The sequence below is a fragment of the Leucopleurus acutus genome, assembly GCF_964270905.1.
Source record: "Leucopleurus acutus genome assembly, chromosome: 11".
Taxonomy (NCBI): domain Eukaryota; kingdom Metazoa; phylum Chordata; class Mammalia; order Artiodactyla; family Delphinidae; genus Leucopleurus; species Leucopleurus acutus.
In genome coordinates, this window is record NC_139152.1 from 34,232,390 (window position 1) to 34,241,495 (window position 9,106).

A 9,106-nucleotide genomic window follows, 5' to 3' on the forward strand; every position below is an offset into this window, starting at 1 on the left:
CTCTGTTCTCCTTCTGGGACGCCTAAAATGTGAATGTCAGTATGCTTGATGTTCTCCCAGAGGTTTCTTAAACTGTCCTCATTTTTTAAAATTCTTTTTTCTTTTTTCTGTTCAGCTTGAGTGACTTCCACTATTCTGTCTTCCAGGTCGCTGATCCATTCCTCTGTTTCATCTGAATCTACTGCTGATTCCTTCCACCGTATTTTTTTAATTTCAGTTATTATATTCTTCAGCTCTGTTTGGTTCTTTTTTGTATTTTCTGACTCTTTGTTAGAAACTTTTAACTTCTTACTGTGTTTATCCATTCTTCTCCTGAGTTCTTTGAGCATCTTTATGAACATTACCTTGAACTCTTTTGGGGGTAGATTGTTTACTTCAACTTTAGTTAGTTCTTCTTCTGGAGTTTTATCTTGTTCCTTCATTTGAAACATATTCCTCTGTCACCTCATTTTGCCTAATTTTATTTTTATGTATTTGGTAGTTTGGTTACATTTCCCAGTTTTGGAGAGATGTCCCATGGGGCCCAGAAGCATATTCCCTTTGGTAACCAGATCTCTGTGCTCTAGGGGTGCCCTCTATGTGGGCTGCATGTATCCTTCTGTTGTGGTGAGCTGACTACTGTGGGTGGTGTGGTAGGCATAACTGGCCCCCAGCCTGTTTGGTTGCCAGGCCCTGCCTTGTGCAGAGGCTGCAGACCACTCATGGACAAGGCCACATCCTGGCATGGCTGTCTGCATGGCCAAGGGAGTCCCATGTCTGGTGCCAGCCCGCTGGTGGGCAAGGCCAGGTCACAAGGCAGCTGGCTGCAGGACCAGGGGTCCTAGAGCTAATGTTGACCTGCTGGTGGGCAGGGCCAGATCCTGGGGCAGCTGTCTGGGAGCCCAAGGTATCCTTGAACTGTTGTCAGCCTACTGGTGGGTGAGGTGGGGGTCCATGGAATCCCAGGGTGGTGCCAGCCTGCTGGAGGCACTGGGTCTTGACATGGCTAGCTGCAGGGCTGCAGTTGTCCCAGGGCTGGTTGGTGGGACTGAGTCCTGGGGAGTCCTGCGGCTGACTGTGGCCTGCTGGTGGTTGGGCTGAGTCCTGACATGTCTGACTGTGGGACCACAGGGGTCCCAGAACTGGTACCCACCCCCTGGGAGTGGAGGCCAGGTCCCAGGCCTAGTGCTGGCCCACTGATAAGTGAAGCAGTGTCCTGGGGTCTCTGGCTGTGGGGCACGGGGCTCCTGGAGCTGGTGTTGGACTGCAGGTGGGCAGGGCTGTGTCAGATGACTAGTTGCGATGCCTGGGTTCTGGCCCACTGGTATGTGGTGCCTGGTCCTGGGCCCTCTGGTGGGTGGGACCAGGTCTGGGGCAGCTGGGACTCAGGGGGTCCTAAGGCAGCTGGCCTGCTTGTTGGTGCGGCTGTGTCCCTCCCCAACTAGCTGCTTGGTTTGGGGGTATCCCAGGACTTGTGTTGACCAGCTAGTGCATGGGACCAGGTTTCAGTGCCAATAAGCTAGAGGATGGATTCCAAAATGGCTCTTGCCACCACCAGTGTCCTGGTGGTAGGATGAGCTTCCCACAATGGCAGCTGCTAGCGTCTTTGCCCCCAGGTGAGTCCCAATAGCCTCCTTACTCTCTGTGAGACTCTCCAATAGCAGCAAGTTCATCTGACCAAGGTTCCTTTCAAATTACTGCATCTGCTCTGCATCTCAGAGCGTGTGAGATTTTGTGTGTGCCCTTTAAGAGTTGAGTCTTTACTTCCCACAACCCTGTATCTCTCCTGAAATTAAGCCCTGCTGGCCTTCAAAGCCATACTTTCTGGGGGCTTGTCTTCATGGTGCAGGACCCTGGGCTGTGGAGGTTAATGTGGGGCTCTGACCTGTTGCTCCTTGGGGAGAACCTCTGAAATTGTAATTATCCTCCAGTTTGTGGATTTTCTACCTGGGGGTATGTACTTGAAGGTACTACGTCTCCACTCCTCCTACCCATCTCGTTTTGGTAGGATTATTATTATTATTAACTACACTTTTCATTACCATATATGTGATTATTTCTAAAAACTTATATTTCAATTTAATACAGTAAAATTCACTCTACTTTGAGTTTTGACTAATGCATAGAGTCACAGAACCACCCGAATAGTAAAGATGTACAACAATTTCATCACCCAAAAAGTTTCCTTCATTCAGCCCCTTTGTAGTCAAACTTCCCCTCAATCTCTAACTCCTGGCAACTACTGATCTGTTCTCCACCCCTAGAGTTGCCCTTTCTACCATTTTATATAGATGGAATCATACAGATATATGTATATAGCTTTTTCAGTCCAGCTTCTTTCACTTAGAATAATGCTTTTGAGATTCATCAGTGCTGTTCCTTGTGTCAATAGTTTGTTCCTTTTTATTGCTGAGTAGAATTCCCAGGTGGTTTATCCATTCCCCAGTATAAGGACACTGAGTTGTTTCCAAGTCTGGTGATGTGAATAAAGCTGCTATAAACATTTGCATGCAGGGTTTTGTGCGAATATAAATTTTCATTTCTCTTGGGTAAATACTTAGGACTGGGATTGTTGGGTCACGTGGCATTTTAAGTTCAAATTTATAAGAAACTGCCTAACATCTTCCCAAAGTTCCATACCATTTTGCATTTCTACCAGCTGTGTATGTGAGTTCTAGGTGCTCCAAATATGCATCAGCACTTGGTATGTCAGTCTTCTTTTTTTTTTTTAACTACAGTCATTCTTGTGAGTATATAGCAGCATCTCATTGTGTTTTCAATTTGCATTTCCTTTATGATGAACAATGTTGAGCAGTTTTTCATGGGCTTGTTAGCCATTTGTACATCTACTTTGGTGACGTATCTGTTCAAAACTTTTGTGCATTTTAAAAATGTGTTTTTTTATTAATGTTTTCAAAATTTTAGTAAAATATATATAATATTTAACTTTTTAAACCATTTATAATTATATAATTCACTGGTATTAAATACAATCACAATGTTGTATAACCATCACCATTACCTATATCCAAAAGTTTTTCATTATCTCCAACAAAAACTCTGTACCCATTAAACACTAACACTCCCTTTCCCCTACCTTCCCCTAGTCTCTAGTAACCTCTATTCTACCTTTTGTCTCTATTAATTTTCCTATTCTAGGTGCCTCATATAAATGAATGTTTGTCCTTCTGTGTCTGGCTTATTTCCCTAAGCATAATGTTTCAATGTCCATCCATGTTGTACCATATATCAAAGTTGCATTCCTTTTAATGGCTGAATAATATTCCATTGTATCTAATTATTGAGTTTAAAGAGCTCTTTTTACATCTGTTTACAAGTCCTTTTCCATATATGTAAGTTGCAAATATTTTCTTGCAATCTGTTGCTTATCTTCATTTTCTTTGAGGTTTTTGAAAGAGGAAAAATTTTAGTTTTGATGAAGTCCAATGATCATTTTTTTCTTTTAAGAACTATGGTTTCGATGTCATACCTAAGAACAGTTTGCCTAACCCAGTGTCACAAAGATTTCCTCCTATGCGTTCCTCTAATGGTTTAAAATTTTGCTTTAGGTCTATGATCCATTTTAAGCAAATTTTTATATAAAGTGTCAGGTATAAATCAAGTTTATATTTTGCATGTGGATTCAATTGTTCTAGCACAATTTGTTGAAAAGACTAACCTTTCTCCATTGAACTGCCTTTGTACCACTGTCAAAAATTAATTGACCATATTTTTGAGGATTTAATTCTGGACTCTGTATGTTCCATTGATCTATATGTCTATCCTTTGGCCAAAACCACACTGTCTTGATTACTATAGATTTATAGTAAATCTTGAAATCAGATAGTGTGAGTCCTCCAACTTCTTTTTCAAAATTGTTTTGGCTATACTTGTTCCTTTGCCTTTACAGAAAAATTTTAGAATCAGCTTGCTGATATCTACAAGAAATCCTGCTGAGATTTTGATCAGAATGGGGGTGAATCTACAGATTAATTTGTTAAGAACTGACTTTTTAACATTTGTGGTTATTTTGGGATACAACTATCTGATTCTAAATTTCTGCAACAAATCTTTCACTTCTACCAAATACAACCTGACATCTTATCATAGCTAACCTAATACAGATGTTTAGAATGGAGTTTTTTCTGCAGCAATCGTTGTTTTCAGGTGATTTTATGTTGTAATAGATTACTCTCTGCTATTAAGTTTTAGTGACACAAAGCTATGGTCACTTTTTATTTATTGCTTTAGTTATAACTATTAAAATGGTGATTTTTTTCCTTTAATTTTGTAACTGTTTAGATCTTTACATGAGCTAAAGTCTTATTGATTAATTGATTGATTGTGGTAAAATATACATAACATAAAATTTGCATTTTAACCATTTTTACGTATACAGCCATTTTTAAGTTCAGGGGCATTAAGTACATTCACATTCTTGTGCAACCATCACCACCATCCATCTCTAGAGCTTTTCTCATCTTCCCAAACTGAAACTCTGTACCCATTAAATAACAACTCCCCATTCCCCCTTCACACCCACCCCAGCCTCTGGCAACCACGGTTCTGCTTTCTGTCTCTATGAATTTGACTGCTCTGAGCACCTCATGCAAGTGGAATCACATGCTATCTGCCCTTTTGTGACTGGTTTAGTTCACTTAATGTTTTCAAGGTTCATCCATGTTGTAGCGTATGTCAGAATTTCCTTCCTTTTTGAGAGTAAAATATATATAGCACATTTTTTAATCTATTCATCTGTTGATAGACACTCAGATTGCTTCCTTCTTTTGGCTATTGTGGATAATGCTGCTCTGAAGACTAACGTACAAGTATCTGTTCAAATCGCTGCTTTCGGTTATTTTGGGTATATCTCCAGATGTGGAATTGTTGGATCATTGTAAATCTATGTTTAATTTTTTGAGGAACCACCACACTATTGGCTAAAGTCTTGAAAGAAAGATATACTTAATTAACATTGCTTTTCATATGTTATTGCCAAATTTAAGAGGAATATTTAGAAAAGAAAATGGATTTCAGATGACGATGGACAATAGTATGCCTCGTGGGAAGAGTCAGGAAGAACCTCCTGAGAGGAAAGATACTTCAACAAAGAATTTCTAACATTTCCTTGTACTTACATGACAACTAGAGCAGCAGTATGTTCACAGCATTATTTGTTTTCTAAAATTCTAATATCAGAGGTATATTCAGAATGTGGATTTTTAACTTTTTAAATTTTATTTGTTTGCAAAAAGAAAATCTGACATTCCAAAGCACTTAGCTCTGGAAATAGCTTTTGTACCAGGTTTTTAAAAAAATTAATAATTTCTTTAATAAGCTATTTTATGGCTTCATCCAGAGTTTTCTTTTCTTTTCTTTCCTTTTTTTTTTTTTTTTTTAATTTCTTGGCCGTGCTGCACAGCATGCAGGATCTTTGTTCCCTGACCAGGGATCGAACCTGCGCCCCCTGCAGTAGAAATGAGGAGTCTTAACCACTGGATCACCAGGGAAGTCCCCAGAATTTTCCATAATGCTGTTTTTAAAATACTATGAGAAGCAAATAAAAGATACAAAAACTACAAAGAACTAAATGTTTGTTTGTTAAGCCATGTTTATTATTATTTATTTATCAGGCATTGTCCTAGATGCTAGGAATTTAAAACACTAGACCCTTATTCATTTAGAATATACTGCAGATGTTAAAAAAAGACACACAGATAAATAAGCTAAATACGATCATGTCTTAGAATCAATAGTACTTACATTATTACCATCTATGGAAGTGGTGCGAGTACCCACAAACTTTTGTTTGTGGAGAGACAGCTTTAGGAATGTGAGTACTACTTGCACATTGAAGAGAGTTTTAATTTCCTTAAGTGGAAACTATAGCTTTTAAGTCACATTGGGCCCAAACTACACTGAGACGTGAGATCCTTGGAACTAACACACCTTTCTGCCTCCTTCTCTCTCAGTTACTCAGCAAGAGAACGCTTTAGGAACCACGTCCCTCTCATCTGGCCGGATGTCTCCTGAGGAGCTCACAACACAGACCATGCACTGTTCTAATGAGTATAAGAGGAAGGCTGCAGACTCTTGACAGAGGTCTAGACTTCAGCCTCATCAGGTCTGACACCATCAGAGGCCTTAGCCTGGAGCAGTGTTGAACCTCAAAGCCAATTGATACTAACATGCTTCTAATCTCTGTCATGTTCAATCACTCTCACAATGGCAAACCATAATCTCCCTCCTCCATCAGTATTTACACTCTGTCTTTTGAAGTACTGCTGTCATGCTACTGCTCTGTGCTTTCTCCCCAATAAATCACTCTACCTCTGGTGGTTGCCCACCCATCCTAGCCCTTTTGCTATGCCTTTTGGAGCGCTCCCCCCAACAACCAACCAACCAAACAAACCCTTTTCTAACGACACGGAGTTTCCTTTTTAAAGTGCTTTCCTCTTTGAATTGGCTGCTAGAAAGCTTAGAGCAACTTCTGTGAATGAATCCCACTTCCATCTCCAATGTATGATCTTATTTTTATTTCTCCTTTGCTTTTTCTCTAAGACTTTTAAAAAATTTTTTCTTTTTATTTTTTTGGCTATGTCGGGTCTTCGTTGAGGCGCGTGGGCTTCTCTCTAGTTGCGACATGCGGGCTTCTCTCTGGATGTGGCGTGCGGGTTTTCTCTCTCTAGTTGTGCCGTGGTGGCACAAGGGCTCAAGGGCTCAGTAGTTGTGGCGCGTGGGTTTAGCTGCCCTGCGGCATGTAGGATCTTAGTTCCCCAACCAGGGATCGAACCTGCATCCCCTGCACTGGAAGGTGGATTCTTTACCACTGGACCACCAGGGAAGTCCCTATCTCTAAGACTTCTTAAAATCTTTGCTATGTTTTAAACATCTTTGTAAAACCTCCTTAAGTACCTTTTAGAACAACATGAGATCGTAATACATGAATACTCTGGTGTTCACTTACTACATATCCAGAATTCTATTACCTCTTATTCTTTACTAACAGAATACCAATTTTACTTGGAATATCAATGTGCCCCAGGTCAAACAATTTTGATTTTTCAAGCTCCTTTAAAGCTAGGAGTGGTCATTTGACATGATTTTAGCTAATGAGATGTAGACGCAAGTCTACTTCAGAGTTTCCAGAAAAACTATTATTTTGCTATTAAAAGGGAAAGACTCAACCTGGCACACACTTTTGCCCTTTTTCTCTTCTTCCTTCTGTAAATAGAACATGATGTCTGGCATTACAGGAGCCATCTTGGTACGATGAGGTCAAAAGCCAGGTGCTAAGAATGGTGTCTCAAGAAACAAGCATGATCCTTCTCTGATGATCTCATAAAGTCATCTTACCGACCCTGCAATGCTTTTTCTGAGACTTTTTATTTCATAAGATCAAGGAATTCCTTATTTGCTTAATGTAGATCGAAATTCTCTTACGTACTAGCAAATCCAGACCTAGCTCTTACATACCCTCTCTATTTCTGTCTCCCCCAGTGGGTGTGCCTCCCCCAACCCATGCTTTCACTGGCTGCCTTCTTATCACACCATTTTCACTAGAGGCCCATGGAGAAGAGGTTGCTCCTTCTCTCATACCCCACAAAGCAAAGGCCTGAGAGGAGGAGTCATCTTTCTCTGCCTTTCTCTTTGTCAATTTTAACCATCATTCTTCCACTCTAATGCAAAAACACTTCCTTCTTCCAGGGACACACCACTGATTCCACCCTTTAACATTCCTTATTGCTATCATTGTCCTACCTCCCAGAGAATCCCCCTCAATCTCACTCTCCAGCCCGAATTCCATAATCATTGCAGACAGTTTCAATGCAAGCATACCTCATTTTATTGCACTTTGCTTTGTCTGCGCTTTACAGATACTGTGTTTTTTACAAATTGAAAGTTTGTGGCAACCCTATGTGGAGCAAGTCTATTGGCGCCATTCTTCCAACAGCATTTGCTCACTTTTTGTCTCTGCCACATTTTGGTGATTCTCACAATATTTCAAACTTTTCCATTATTATTTGTTATGGTGATCTGTGATCAGTGAACTTCGATGTTACTATTGTAATTGTTTTGAAGTGCCACCAGCCACGCCCATATAAAGATGGCAAACGTAATTGATAAATGTAGTGTGTGTGCTGACTGCTCCACTGACTAGCCATCCCTCCATTTCTCTCCCTCCCCTTGGGCCTCCCTGTTCCCTGAGAAATAACACTATTGAAATTAGACCAATTAATAACCCTACAATGGCCTGTAAGTGTTCAAGTGAAAGGAAGTTGCATATCTCTCACTTTAAATCAAAAGGTAGAAATGATTAACCTTAGTGAGGTAGGCATGTGGAAAGCCAAGACAGGCTGAAGCCTAGGCCTCTTGCACCAAACAGACAAGTTACTGCTACTTCAGTGAACACAGGAATGATAAGAAAGCAAAATAGCCTTATTGCTGTTATGGAGAAAGTTTTGGTGGTCTGGGTAGAATATCAAACCAGTCACAACATTCCCCTTAAGCCAAAGCCTAATCCAGAGCAAGGACCCAACTTTCTTCAATTCTATGAAGTCTGAGAGAGGTAAGGAAGCTGTGGAAGAAAAGTTTGAAGCTAGCAGACGTTGGTTCATGAGGTTGAAGGAAAGAAACTCTCCATAATACAAAAGCACAGGTGAAGCAGTAAGTGCTGATATAGAAGCTGCAGCAAGTTATCCAGAGGATCTAGCTAAGATAAATAATGAAGTTGGCTACACTAAACAACAGACTTTCAATATAGATAAACCAGCCTTTCACTGGAAGAAGATGCCTCTAGGACTTTCATGGCTAGGGAGGAGAAGTCAATGCCTGGCTTGAAAGCTTCAAAGGACAGGCTGACTCTCTTATTAGGGGCTAATGCAGCTGGTGACCTTAAGTTGAAGCCAGTGCTCATTTACCGTTCTGAAAATCTAGGGCCCTTAAGCATTCTAAATCTACTCTGCCTCTGTTCTATAAATGGAACAAAAAAGCTTGGATGACAGCACATCTGTTTACAACACTTCTACTGAGTATTTTAAGCCCATCATTGAGACCTACTGCTCAGAAAAAAAGGTTCCTTTCAAAACATGACTGTTTGTTGACAATAGGGGACTTCCCTGGTGGT